The sequence below is a fragment of the Camellia sinensis genome, chromosome 2 (genome assembly GCF_055761805.1).
Source record: "Camellia sinensis isolate YWXY chromosome 2, ASM5576180v1, whole genome shotgun sequence".
Lineage (NCBI taxonomy): Eukaryota > Viridiplantae > Streptophyta > Magnoliopsida > Ericales > Theaceae > Camellia > Camellia sinensis.
In genome coordinates this window covers 44455596-44470996 of record NC_138962.1, presented here as the reverse complement: position 1 = coordinate 44470996, position 15401 = coordinate 44455596, and the positions used below count along the sequence as shown (strand labels likewise).

The 15401-nt window shown below is 35.5% G+C and overlaps 1 pseudogene; it reads right to left on the bottom strand.

The window, feature by feature from the left end:
* Positions 1 to 4274: 4274 nt before the first annotated feature.
* On the bottom strand, positions 4275 to 14512 carry LOC114273955 (UDP-glycosyltransferase 79B9 pseudogene; annotated as a pseudogene).
* Positions 14513 to 15401: the final 889 nt, after the last annotated feature.

The window sequence follows — 15401 nt, the reverse complement described above, 5'->3', positions numbered from 1 at the left end:
ATTAAAGGGCAAAACGTCTTCTTACTTCTAAATGGGACTTATTAGTTCAAAAAATTTTTGACAGGACCTAAGCTACCACCAAATATATAGATAGGATTTTTAGGTAATTAATCCATAAAAAAAATGATATAATTAAAGATGTATATGATATGCTTGTCTGTATAATAAAATTCAGCAGTGCTAGCGGCCTCAATTTCTAAGGCTCGAATGCGCCTCGAATTCTTTTTTTTTTTTAATTTATTTGTTGGGATGTGTTATTATTATTATTTTTTCAAAGAATGGTGGTTATGTGTAAGGGTGTGCCAAAAAACTAGACATCCCATACCAATTTATTAGCCTAACTGATTATATGGAATTAATAAATTTTAACCAACAGTCTAATTGATCAGTTAATTTTATCACCAAACTAGTTCAACCCAACTCACTCACCTTAGCAAATCACACAAACTGAGTTGGTGTGAGATGTCTAATTTTTTGACACACTCCTACACATAACCACCTTTGAAAAAAAAAAAATAGCATTTCATTTTCCTTTGAGTCTTCCTGATTTGAAATAAAAATATTACAAGGACTCGTAAAAAATTATATGGAATTAACAAATTTTAACCAACAACCTAAATGATCAATTAATTTTACCACCCAACAGTCTAATAGATCAATCAATTTTATTACTCATTCAGTCCAATACACTCCTACACATAACTACCTTTCAAAAACAAAAATAATAATAATAATATTTCAATTTCCTCCAAGTCTTGATTTGAAATAAAAATATAACATAAACTCGTACAAAATTATATGAAATTAACAAATTTTAACCAGTAACCTAACTGATCAATTAATTTGTTACCCAACTGTCTAATTGGTCAGTTAATTTTATCACTCAACCCGCCCAACTCAACTCACTCATCTTATCAAACAACACAGGTTGAGTTGATATAAAATGTTTAATTTTTTGACACATCCCTACACATAACCACTCTTGAAAAAAAAAAATCCAAACTAACACAACTACCCCCAAAAAAAAAAAAAAATCAAGCATTCGAGCCTCAACCATTCTAGACGTGAAGCTTTATTCAATAAAATTATCCTCATTTATAACAGTTTTTTAAAAAGAAGAAGTTACAATCGGTGAATATGACAGTTATGAAACCAGCCCATCATGTCCTCTGCTAACAATTATTGTGGGTAGTTGGGAAGTTCTATTTTTGTGAATTATTTTAATTTTTAATTATTTTAATATGTCAAAATTTTTATATTTAAAAAAATGATTAGATTTTTTTTTATAGTTAAATGTGATATTTGTGAGAGAAAAAATAAAATAATTATAAGTATGATATAATATTTTATCTTACTAACTATTTTAACTTATTTTATAAATTTTAACCTAAATTGAGCCCAAAACAGCCTCATTGATGCCAGTGCTTATAAATGCCGAAAAATGGATCTAAACAGGGGCAGGTCAAAAAGACAGAGAAAACACTTTCTATTTTTAGGTACAAAAATGTTCCCCTCCAAATAGTAACCCCCACGGCCCTCAGCTTGTGATTGGCCAGATTTTTTTTTTTTTTTTTCTCTTTTCTCCAATCACCAATCAACGTGTGTGAGGGGGTTGGTGATTGAGGGGGTCTCTATCAAAATTGTTTTAGATATGGATTTGTTAGAGTAGAGTAATTGTTAGATAGGATGTATTGTGTACTAAGCATTTCCTTTTCAAAATTTATCTAATTCTTTTAGGATAAATTATAAATACATTCTTTAAAATTTATTTAAATTACAAATTATTTCCTATAATTTTAAAAATTACATTATGCTCTCTATGGTTTTTAATTTTATAATAAATATGTCATTTTATTAATAAATTATTAAGTTAATTAAAATTTTTTAATAATGTTAAAATTTTATTTCAATTAATAATTTAGATAATTTTATTATTTTATAGGTGAATAGTTAGAAATTTCACTTTTTCAATTAATTTTGTTAAATAAAAAATTCTGACAAGAAGATATTTGTAATTTTTCAAATCACATAAAATAATTTACATTTTAAGCAAATTTTAAGAGGTATATTTTTAATTTATCTATTCTTTTTTTTTTTTATATTGTTATTATAGTTACTGAAATATCCGTTTGTACTTGGTTTAACCTCAACTCTCAGAGTTCAATCCTCTTTAATGTCAATTATTTGGGTCAACACTGTTCAGTATTTGAAGTGTGGGCGAAACTCATCTATTTTTGAGTTTGTGACTTACCGCAATAAAATTAAGGAGTTTTATGTGTAAGTTATAATAAATAAATTTATTGTCAAATAAATTATATGATAATTAATGATATTTTTTATTAAACATTATTAAAAAATGTCACTAATTGTTAATTTTCAATAACAATTTAAAATTTGTCACAAAAAATACTAATTATAAGTTTTAGCGACAGTTTAAAAAAATCGTCACCAAATAGAGTTACTAATTTACAACTTTCAGCGACAGTTTAAAAAATTTGTTACAAAAAAATGTCACTAATTGTAAGTTTTAGCAACAATTTATAAAAATCGTAATAAAAAAGTCACTACTTATCAATGTTTAGCGATGTACGTAAAGAATCATCACAAAAAAATATTTTTAGCGATGATTTTACTAGGATTTATTTTCAATAGGACTAGATAAAAATTAAGTCCAATTATTAAGACAAATTAGTAGTTTATCCTATAATTAAGTGGTTTTGTTATATACCATCACCTAAAATGACCACTGGAATCATATCACTCTTTTGTAATTGGATAATACTATATACACCAATTAGTATACTGATTAGTGTACTAATAAATAATATGACATAATTTTAGAGATTTTGAGTATTTATAATTTGTATAATAGATAGGGTTATAATTTTAAAACAATAATATCATTACATATGTTGATTTACTAATTGGTACATGTAATATCACCGTTTGTAATTAACCCTTATTACTTAATTGTTTTCTTGCAATTATTCTAAAGAAGTTTTTGAATCTTCAAGGCAAAGCAGAATCATTACAATTGCTTGATCTTTTGATCATTTGGTAAATCCTTAGGCCAGTTTGTTTTAGGCTATAGGGAGGGTATTGGGACTAGTAATATCAAGGTATTACTAATACCCTTGTTTGTTTGTAGAGATAGTCTTGGGACTATTAGTCCCTTGGTATTACTAATACCCTTGGAAGGGGGATTGGTAAGGAGGAGGTAGAGATGGTATTAAAAAATAGTGAGGGGATTAGAAATTTTTTTATTTTTTATATATTGGGAATTTTTTTTTTAAATATAATGTTTAATTTTTTATATTTTATATTTTTTATTATTTTATATAAAAATAATTTAACAATTCCTCACTATCAATCCCCTCACTATCAATCCCCTCCATTCTATCTCCCAAAACAAACGGGGCCTTAGCTACCTATGGATAGGGTATTAGAAATTTATCAATAATAGGTCGCATCAAAAATAAATTTGATATAAAGATTTATTTTTTGTATTTTAAAACTAAATATTTTTTTTACAACTAGAGGAGGTGGATCTTAAAGGTCACCTCCTTCCACGAGAAATTTAGGTAACATTTGGTAGAATTTTTTAAATATGATTTGAGAATAGAAGTTACATTTTGAATTTGTGAGTTTTGAAATTTTGATTTGAGTGTGTAAAATTTGTTTGGTGAATGAATTTTGAAAAGAGTTTTGAATTGAGTGGGAAATTTTTGATGTAACATATGATATTTGATACAAAAACTTACAATTCATAACCAAACACACAACTCAAAATTCTTTCAAAACTCATAAAAAAAAATTTAAAAAATTCTGAATTTTTTTTTATTAAAAATATAAAAAATAATAGGTGGAAATTGTAAAAAAAAAAAAAATACATTGTTCCGGTTAGCCCTTTCCCGCCTTTGACAGAGTTTTCAAAAGTGAACGTACAATTAATTTTTAAAAACTATAAACAAACATCATGTACAATTCAAAGAGTGGAATTAAAGTTCTAAAACTCTACCGAATAAAGCCCTAGGAGCCTCCACTAGAGAAAGTTACTGCACAAGAAAGTTATTACGTCACATCAAGTTACATATTTTATTTTTTAATAATTTATTGATTAATTTTTTCAAATTGCGTACCACACTTTCTCATGAAAATACATAAATAAGTAACATTGACAAACTAGAAGCTCAAAAAAATTACATCGCACACACCTGAAGATCATGGAATTGCAATTAGATCAATGTGAGACTCTTAATATAGAGACACATTAATCAAATAGAAAGCTCATGCAATTGTTTTTCGAATCTATATATATTGTCAGTTATGAAGCCTTGGCTTGTTAGGGTTTTTTTCCACTTGAGATGATTTTTCTTTACCAATTTGCCCATCTCGTTATCTTTATCCATTATGGAGCAAATAGACTCGCACAAACTCTCTTTTGAAAACCAACCATTTTCATCTCTTGCTACCTCCACAGCTACCTTCAATTACTCAACCATTAACCTAGTATTGAGGATTTGATCACATAGATGTAGTACAAGCACTATTTGAGCATTGCTCAATAGAGACTCCCACATCGATCCAAATCCGCAGTGATTCACAGAACACCTAACAGATGAGTGACCTAATATTTGTGGTTATTGCACCTATCATCCATAAACCACTCCTCTCCCTCCAACCCTCTCTTTAAACCCCTTCGGCAACGCTTCTTCCACCGTCGCTACTCCTGCAAGCGGTTTTAAGGCTACTAAAAATGGTAGCCCCGTTAACTCAAACCTATTGAAGATACTGAGCTGAAGTTGAATAGCAGTTCAACTACTTTAACTAATTCTATTACAAACACTGCTGCAAGTACAACTGCTTCAACTGATTTTGTTATTCCAGTTGCAAAAAGAAGCTTCCCAAAGCTCCTACCACCTCAGCCACACAATTGTAACTATCACTCAGTTGTAACAACCTAGAGCTTACATACAAGTCTATAAATAAGCATTGTAAATCATCATCTGGTGTTTCTGAAAAATATAATAATAAAAAGTTCTCAGTTTCTTCATTTCATCATGGTATCAGAGCAACTCTCTCTTACGAGTTGATCCATGGCTCCTTCAACTTCTTTGTTATCTTCTCTCATGGCTTCAACCTCACTTCCTCCTAATCTTTCATTACTGATTTTGAACCTTTCTTCGTTTATCACCATCAAGCTTGATGCATCAAACTTTATGATATGGAAAAATCAAGTGCAGAATATTCTCATTGCTACTAGTCTTCTTGGCTTTGTTGATGGTACTATACCATGTCCACAAATGAGAATTATAGATTCTTCTGGTTCAAAAAAAGACAATCCTGAATACCTGCAATGGAAAATTATTGATGCACACCTGCTCAGTTGCATTACTGCAACTTTGTCACCTGCAATCTATTCATCTGTTCTTCATCTTCATAGCTGTGCTGAGATCTGGACTGCTTTACATAAGCGATTCACTTCACTTTCTCGATCTCATGTTCATCAGTTGAAGAACAAATTAAACAGCATTTCTAAGAAAATAGATTCGATGGAGAATTATCTCTCCAAGATCAAAGACTTGGTCAGTCAATTGGCTCTTGTTTCTTCATTTATAGATGATGAAGATCTTGTTTTGCTGACCTTGAATGGTCTACCTGATGAGTATGATGCCTTCAAGACTACCATTCGAGCCAGATCAGAGTCAATTTCTATAGAAGAATTGACTGCTCTTCTTCTTTCTGAAGCTGTTCATATTGAATCCAAAACTTCAGAAACTTTCTTCTGAACCTACTATGGCCTTCTCTTCTGTTCGAGGTTCTTCCAATTCTAATCTCAGAGGTCGTTCTTCTGGCTTTAAAGGTCACTGGGATTGGAAGCTAGAGCTATTGTAGAGAGATTATCACACTAGAGTATGGGTGTAGTAGGGGAAGAAATACCCATTTCAGTAAGTAGCATGGAAATCCAACTTAACTCAGCAGCAGCATTGGCTAAAGCTCTATATTCAACCTCAGTGGAGAAACGAGACATTGTGGCCTGTTTTTTTGCAGACCAAGAGACCAAATTGGAACCCAAGAAGACAGAGTAACCAAAGGTTGATTTTCTATCATGAACATCTCCTGCCCAATTGGAATCGGAATACCCATGAACATCAAAAGTACTGGAGGAAAAGGACAAGCCATGAGTGATGGTGCCTTGAACAAATCTAAGGATTCTCTTAATTGCAGCAAAATATGAAATGAAGAAACTAAGAACTTTTTATTATTATATTTTTTAGATACACCAGATGATGATTTACAATGCTTATTTATAGACTTGTATGTAAGCTCTAGGTTGTTACAACTGAGTGATAGTTACAACTGTACGGCTGAGGTGGCAGGAGCTTCGGGAAGCTTCTTTTTGCAACTAGAATAACAAAATCAGTTGAAGCAGTTGAACTGCTATTCAGCTTCATCTCAGTAGCTTCAATATTCCCTTGCAAGCTGATGGGGCGATCAAGAACCATGAGCTTGGACTTGAGATATTGAAACCGAGAGACATTTAAAGGTTTAGTAACCAGATCAGCAAGTTGATCAATAGTTGGAATGTATTGCAACCGAAATTGCTTAGCCAGAACCTTATCTCGGACAAAATGACAATCGATTTCGATATGCTTGGAACGTGAGTGGAAGACGGGATTGGAAGCTAGAGCTATTGCAAAGAGATTATCACACCAGAGTATGGGTGTAGTAGGGGAAGAAATACCCATTTCAGTAAATAGCATGGAAATCCAACTTAACTCAGCAGCAGCATTGGCTAAAGCTCTATATTCAGCTTCAGTGAAGGAACGAGACACTGTGGCCTATTTTTTTTGCAGACCAAGAGACCAAATTGGAACCCAAGAAGACACAGTAACCAGAGGTTGATTTTCTGTCATGAACATCTCCTGCCCAATTGGAATCGGAATACCCATGAACATCAAAAGTATTGGAGGAAAAGGACAAGCTATGAATGATGGTGCCTTGAACAAATCTAAGGATTCTCTTAACTGCAGCAAAATGTCCAATGGTAGGGGCATGCATATGTTGACAAGCTTGGTTGACAGAGAGAGAAAGATCTGGTCTTGTAATGGTGAGATATTGTAAAGCACCAACAATACTTCTATAAAGAGCTGGATCAGAAAATGGTAGAGAAGCATTTAGAGAAACACTAGGCATGACAGAGATAGGTGAAGGGCAAGGCTTACAAGAGGACAAGCCAGCTTGAAGAAGAATTTCTTTGGCATATTTAGACTGAGATAAAAGATATCTTGAGCTGGTAGGCTGGACTGAAATACCAAGAAAATAAGCAGTGTCACCCAATTCCTTTATGGTGAACACACTGTGTATCTTTGTAATGAGAGATTGAATGTGAGAAGAACTATCACCAGTGATCAAGATATCATCCTCATAAATCAACATATAAGTGACTGAAGTGGAAGTCTTTTGAATGAATAAAGAAGAGTCACTCTTGCTATTAGTAAAGCCTTGAGACAACAAGTATTAAGAAAAGGTGGAATACCAAGCTCGTGGTGTCTGTTTCAATCCATATAAGGCCTTGTGTAGTTTACGCACTTGATTAGGTGAGGAAGAATCCTCAAAACCTGGAGGCTGAAGCATGAATACTTCTTCTTCAAGACGCCCATGAAGAAATGCATTGGAAATGTCAGATTTGTGGAGGTTTTGGTCACTCTACATTAGACTGCTGGTATCGGATGGATTCTCAGTATCAATCTCAGTATCAATCTTCCTCTAGTTCTCAGCATCCTTCTGAGTCCAGCTCCAGAGCATTTGTTGCTGCAACTCAATCAGCAGCCGCTTCTACTTCTCAAACGCCTTGGTACTTGGACTCTGCTGCTACAGATCATATCACTCATGATCTTCAACATCTCAGTTGCTCACGGCCCTATCAAGGATCATATCAGATCAGATCACTGTAAGTAATGGAACTACAGTTCCCATTCACAACACTAGTAAGGGACTGCTTCCTACACCTCATTGTTCTTTTTGATTGAATCATGTTTTACATACTCCTTCAATTTCTTCTCACCTTCTGTCAGTTCACAAATTTACTAAGGACAATAATTGTTTTATCACCTTTGATGATTCTAAATTTGTGATTCAGGACAAGGATTCGAGGAGAATTCTTCATCAAGGTTCTAGTACCAATGGCCTATACCATTTTTACTCTACTCCTACATCTATGTTAACTGCTGATCCATCTGTCCATAATTCTTACTTTACTACATCACATACACCTGTTTCTTTCTCTGTTTGGCATAATAGATTAGGTCATCCCTCCTTAGTGAAGTATAATCATCTTAAACCATTGTTGAATGTTTCCTAGAATAAAATGGCATCTGTTTGTACTGATTGTTGCATAGCTAAAAGTCATAGACTTCATTTTCAATTGTCTAATACTACTGTAAATGCTCCTCTTTCTCTAATCTATAGTGATGTATGGGGGCCATATTCTTTTACTTCTGGTTATAAATACTACTTTCTTTTTGTGGATGACTTTAGTCGATTTACTTGGCTTTTTCCATTATCTTATAAAAGTGAAGTGTGTGATAGGTTCATCGAATTCAAGGCTTATATTGAAAAACAATTTCATACTTTATTGAAAATTTTGAGAACTGATGGAGGATCTGAATATTTTACTAATAAAATGCAATCTTTCTTGCGTACCCAAGGTGTTATTCACTAACATTCTTGTCCTCACACTCCTTCTCAGAATGGTACTGCTGAGAGGAAACATTGGCATATCACTGAAACTGCTACTGCTCTTCTTCATGACTCATCTATGCCATTACAATACTGGTTTAATGTTGTTGCTATTTCTACTTTTCTTATTAATATACTTCCCTCTTCTAAGCTTGGACATAAATCTCTTTTTGAAAAGCTTTTTCAATACACTCCAAGTTACTCATATTTTCGCGTGTTTAGTTGTCAATGCTTCCCTTGGCTTAAGCCTTATCAGCCTCTCAAGCTATATCCTAAATATGTGTCCTGTGTTTTTCTGGGCTATCATCCTTTTGCTAAAGGTTATTGATGTCTTGATCCACTCACAGGTCGAGTCTATCTGTCTAGACATGTGGTCTTTAATGAGCACGTGTTTCCCTTTGCTCATCTGGCTTCTTCTATATCTTCTCATTCCTCTTCAACATTACCAACATTACCTGATATTCAATCTTTTTTCTGGCCTTCTTCCTCTTCTTCTATTGGTTCTCAGACATTCTCTAGTCCAGTATCTCCTTATCTTCCCTCTTCTACTTCTTATTTACCAGCTTCTGCAGTTCCTATTCAGTCTATTTCTATTGAGTTACCTCATCTACCTCCTTCTCATTCTAATCAGCATCCTATGATTACCAGACCCAAATCTGCTGCTACTCCTCACTGTTTGATTGCTTCCACTCCCACTGCCATTGCCACTGCTTCCTACGTTAATTCTGAACCTCCTTCTAATAGAGAAGCTTTGCTGTCTCCTATTTGGCATCAAGCTATGCTTGAAGAATTCTCTGCTCTTCAGCACCAACATACTTGGTCTTTAGTGTCTCTTCCATCTAACAAAACTGCCATAGGCTGTAAATGTATTTTCAAGGTTAAACAAAATTCTGATGGCACTATTACAAGGTATAAGGCATGATTGGTTGCCAAAGGGTACCTTGTCACGACCCAAACCTGGCCCTATGGGTTTGGCACCGTAACCGGCCAGTAATCCGAGATTACCGAAGGCCTGCAGAACAGTAGAATAGTAAAACAGAGTACAGGGCCTGGCGGAAGCCAATACAGTAAATGAATAGTGTCCATTGAGCTGTGTCAGTCTGTATGCCAAAAAGATTTTTCATGCATTCACATATACAAACAGTACAGTCTATACAAAATTTACAGTCACACAGTACAGGGACCTAATCCCTCGATAACAGTACGGTTAGCAGTTAACAGTCTATACAGTAATCCAAACAGTATGGAGACAGACGGGGGAAAAACAAGACACCCCAAAGCCATAACATGGCAACTCGGAACCTCTCAGTGAGGCACAAAGGCTGGCTTGACAAAACTGGAGTCTAACCCACGCTCCTAGCTCCGATCTGGCGGCTGAGCACCTACATATATATATAAACAGTGAGCTAAAGCCCAGTGAATAACATAAAGCGTAAAGAGGTTAAGAATGAATGTCCTTACAGTATGAAAGCAGTTCATTAAACAATACTTCAGTCTTTCAGTCAGAACAGTTATTCAGTCATATGTGGTACATCCATTAGCATAGCAGTACAGTAAACAGTAGGTCTTAAAAGACCGAACAGTAAATGATGGCCATCAATCAGTAAACAGTAATGGTTTCAACAAGGGAACCAACAGAGAATTCTGTCACAGTAACAGTAAACAGTAGGTGCTAAGGATGCCACAATACAGTTCAGAATATAAGACATACATTCATTCAGTTAACCGTAATCAGTTCAGAAAACAGTACAGTTCAGTTGTTCAGAAGATAATCATTTCGAACATATCTTTACACAATCGTTACTCATAGAGTTTGGGCTACAGTATGCTAGAGCGTGTCTCTCCAGTCGCCAACCCTACACAGTTAACAGATTGAACACACTAAGCTACACAGCTGGGAAAGATAACAACTTAATCCCTAATTTGCCTCGGTGTGTTCTACATCTATATCCTCAGTAAGATGCCTTAAACTATGCCTAAGCATGCCTAGGATGGGATGAGGATGCAAAGATGTACTCAAAAAAACAGTTTCAGAATTAATCAGAAAACAGAGTCCCGCTCGAGCGCAGGTTTCCCCGCTCGAGCGGTCATGCAACAAAGGTACACGCTCGAGCGTCAACTTTCCCGCTCGAGCGTACTGTAAAAGTACTGGATGGGTGAAATCTCCGCTCGACGCCCGCTCCAGCTCGAGACACAATCCTCCGCTCGAACGCCCAATCCTCCGCTCGAGCGGACTGTAAAACAGTGCAGAGAAATACTGGATGCTCGGATTCCACGCTCGAGCGCCACTTTCCCCGCTCGAGCGGAAGTGCAAAATCTGGGAATTCCAGGTTGCACCTCCAAGCCAAAACCAGGTTCAAATGCATCAAAACCAATCCTCTTGGGCCCATTTTATGGAAAACCTTTATAAACACATAGAATATCATGGTTCAAAGCTCAATTTTAAGAAATCAAAGCCCAAGGGTGTTCAATTCAAACCCAATTTCATGAACATGGACAACATGCAAACATGCAAGAATTCAAATCAATTCAAAGCTTCAATTTGATGCTCTAAGGAGCCAATTGATCCAAAAACAAGTTGAAAACATGGACCATTACAAAATTATGGACATGCATGTGACAATTTTACCATGAATTCAACTCAAAACTCATCAATTCAAACATGCATGCATGGATTATGCTCTATATCAACATGTATGAACTAAAACATGGCTTAGCTCTACAATTTAACATGGACCATGCAAGAATTAGCTCAAACACAAGAATGAGAAGATGAAATCCTTACCTAAGTCTTGTATTCAAGGTTTGGGAGCTCAAATATGCAATCTATACTTCAATTCTTCAATCTCTCCAAGCAATTCACAAAGTAGAACTCAAGATCAACTCAATTCTCTCTCTCTCTCTCTATCTTGGTCGGTTGAGTCAAGGGAAAGAGCTGATGGAAACGTTGTTCAAGTATGCACAAGGCTCACATGTATGTGAGATAGTGGCCACTAAGTGTGGCAAAATGGTGAATAAATCAACTCATGCACTCTAACTCATTTTAATCTAATTTAATCATACCTAATCAGTTTTCAGATAAATATATCATAATTTCGCATTAATTATGAGGCTCATAAAACATCAATCAATTCCCGGTTCGGCCGTCGATAAGGCCTTCAATTAGCAATTTAAACATAAAACGCAAACAGATCAAATAATCAATCAGACAGATAAAATACAATTTAACATACACACTCATCAATTCAATTCCAGTTTTTCAGTCAGTCAGTTCAGTACTTTAATCAGTTCAGTTATCAGTCATAATCAGTTCAGTTTAACGGTAATCAATGTTTATCGGTAATCAATCAGTCATTAATCGGTAAACAGTATGAGGGTTGTTACGTACCTGCAGCAAGAGGGTATTGATTTTCATGAGACTTTCAGTCTAGTGGCTAAACAGTGGTCTCTTAAACAGTTAGACATTTCCAATGCATTTCTTCATGGCCGTCTTGAAGAAGAAGTATTCATGCTTCAGCCTCCAGGTTTTGAGGATTCATCCTCACCTAATCAAGTGTGTAAACTACACAAGGCCTTATATGGATTAAAACAGACACCACAAGCTTGGTATTCCACCTTTTCTCAATACTTGTTGTCTCAAGGCTTTACTAATAGCAAGAGTGACTCTTCTTTATTCATTCAAAAGACTTCCACTTCAGTCACTTATCTGTTGATTTATGTGGATAATATCTTGATCACTGGTGATAGTTCTTCTCACATTCAATCTCTTATTACAAAGATGCACAGTGTGTTCTCCATGAAGGAATTGGGTGACATTGCTTATTTTCTTGGTATTTCAGTCCAGCCTACCAGCTCAGGATATCTTTTATTTCAGTCTAAATATGCCAAAGAAATTCTTCTTAAAGCTGGCTTGTCCTCTTGTAAGCCTTGCCCTTCACCTATCTCTGTCAAGCCTAGTGTTCCTTCAAATGCTTCTCTACCATTTTCTGATCCAACTCTTTATAGAAGTATTGTTGGTGCTTTACAATATCTCACCATTACAAGACCAGATCTTTCTCTCTCTGTCAACCAAGCTTGTCAACATATGCATGCCCCTACCATTGGACATTTTGTTGCAGTTAAGAGAATCCTTAGAATTGTTCAAGGCACCATCACTCAAGGCTTGTCCTTTTCCTCCAGTACTTTTGATGTTCATGGGTATTCCGATTCCAATTGGGCAGGAGATGTTCATGACAGAAAATCAACCTCTGGTTACTGTGTCTTCTTGGGTTCCAATTTGGTCTCTTGGTCTGCAAAAAAAAACAGGCCACAGTGTCTCGCTCATCTACTGAAGCTAAATATAGAGCTTTAGCCAATGCTGCTGCTGAGTTAAGTTGGATTTCCATGCTGCTTACTGAAATGGGTATTTCTTCCCCTACTACACCCATACTTTGGTGTGATAATCTCTCTGCAATAGCTCTAGCTTCCAATCCCGTCTTCCACTCACGTTCCAAGCATATCGAAATCAATTGTCATTTCGTCCGAGATAAGGTTCTGGCTAAGCAATTTCAGTTGCAATACATTTCAACTATTGATCAGCTTGTTGATCTGTTTACTAAACCTTTAAGTGTCTCTCGGTTTCAATATCTCAAGTCCAAGCTCATGGTTCTTGATCACCCCATCAGTTTGCAGGGGAATATTGAAGATACTGAGCTGAAGCTGAATAGCAGCTCAACTGCTTCAACTGATTCTGTTATTCCAGCTGCAAAAAGAAACTTCCTGAAGCTCCTGCCACCTCAGCCATACAGTTGTAACTATCACTCAGTTGTAACAACTTAGAGCTTACATACAAGTCTATAAATAAGCATTGTAAATCATCATCTGATGTATCTGAAAAATATAATAATAAAAAGTTCTTAGTTTCTTCATTTCATCAAAACCCTAGAACAAGTTCTTCGAATTGGTCCTTTTCAAGGATCAATTGGCTCCCAAATTCACAGAACACAACGGAGTTGGGCTCGAACCCCTCCAGCCACCTCACCCACCGGTCTTCAAGCAGCATTTCCATTTTCATCACTACATGCAGGACAGGTCCTGTTAGAAACACGGGCTTTCCATACTGGCTTCCTATGTAGTCACAAAATTGTCTCTCAATTTCTTGGCATGTTCTAATAGAGATTGCATCGCATTCTTTCATGGAGGTTGTGAAACGACCATGGAGCGTTATTCCAAGGCCAAATTCAAATGATATGACCGGCGGTGCTAGAGCTTCGTGCCTACGTAACACCACGGTGGACGATGGGTAGCCTGGTGGTGGCTTTGCCATTTCGGTCTCCATTAGTGTCATGTCCTCAAAAACTTTACGTGCAGGGACTAGTTAGATTGCTACCGTCACTGCAGAAACAGCAGTATAGAACACGGTCTTCATGAAGCGAATCTTTGATGCTAGCTCTGGTATCCAATGAGCAGTGTCAAAGAGAACAAAATAAGGTTTCAATTTGCATAGCAATGTTTCCACCTGATCACGAGTGAGGTCCATGGCAGTCCCTAGGTGAGTAGTTAAGAGAATGGGTATGTCAGAAGTTGTCTCGATGCCTAGAGGGAGGCCTTTAACATGTGGAACGGTGAGGGGATAGAAAGTGATGAGGTCGGGATGCAGATTTGTAGGTTCCCATTGGATTTGGACCTTTTTTGGCAACAAAAATGAGATTTTGTGGCCTCTTTGAGCGAGCTCATTGGAGAGATGGAGGTAATATGGAGTCAAGTGCCCAAAGGAAAACCATGGAAACATGGCTATGTGAAGCTTTGAATCATTGTTTTGAGCCATTAGTTGCCTCTTCAATGTTGTTTCTAGCTAGTCTTTGTGTATTTGTATTTGTGTCTGTGTGGTGAGCTTGGTTTGCAAGTGCCTCTATATATATAGTCAAATAATGGAAATTTCAATTATTATTTATTTACTTGCGGTAGTTTGTTGTTATAATACATATTTCCCTTTTATAGTATATGATTGTCAGATTGATGAAGATAGATAGTTGTGCTGATTAAAAATTTAATAATAATAAAAACAGTAATGATAAAGACTCCACAAAACACAACGCTCACAATTCTCAAAATGATCCGAACGATTCATGTCATTGTCAGACACATCAATAGTCAATACATCAGTGGGGTAGTGGGAGTCCTCCTTTGTAGAGATTCTAAACATTTTCCTAATAAAAACGAGTTGTCCTAAAAGAGATGATTGTTGTCCAATTAACAAATACTATAATATTACAAATTCATAAATTTCACTTAAAAATTATTTAAAAATATCCTTATGTGAATTTAGATTCATTAACACATTCTATCTCCATCGTTGTCCTCAATCTTAAAAAAAAAAAAAATGTCTCCTTGGTTGCCCAATATACTGCCACCTGAGCTGGTGGGGCCCACGTCCTCCAAATGGGTTTGTTCCCTTTTGTTAGTTGAAAAACACGTATTTCATTTTGTTCTTGCAAAATTAGGGATGACAATGAGGGTTTATAGGGTAGATATTAATTCTTTTTCTTCATTCTTTTATAATGATTTTTCTCTATTTCCCATTCACTATTCTCTGTGTGTACTACTTTTCCCATCCCCTAATGAGTTTAGATTTTTTCCAACCCAACTTGACCTTTATTTTTTATTTCTTTTAAGAGTCC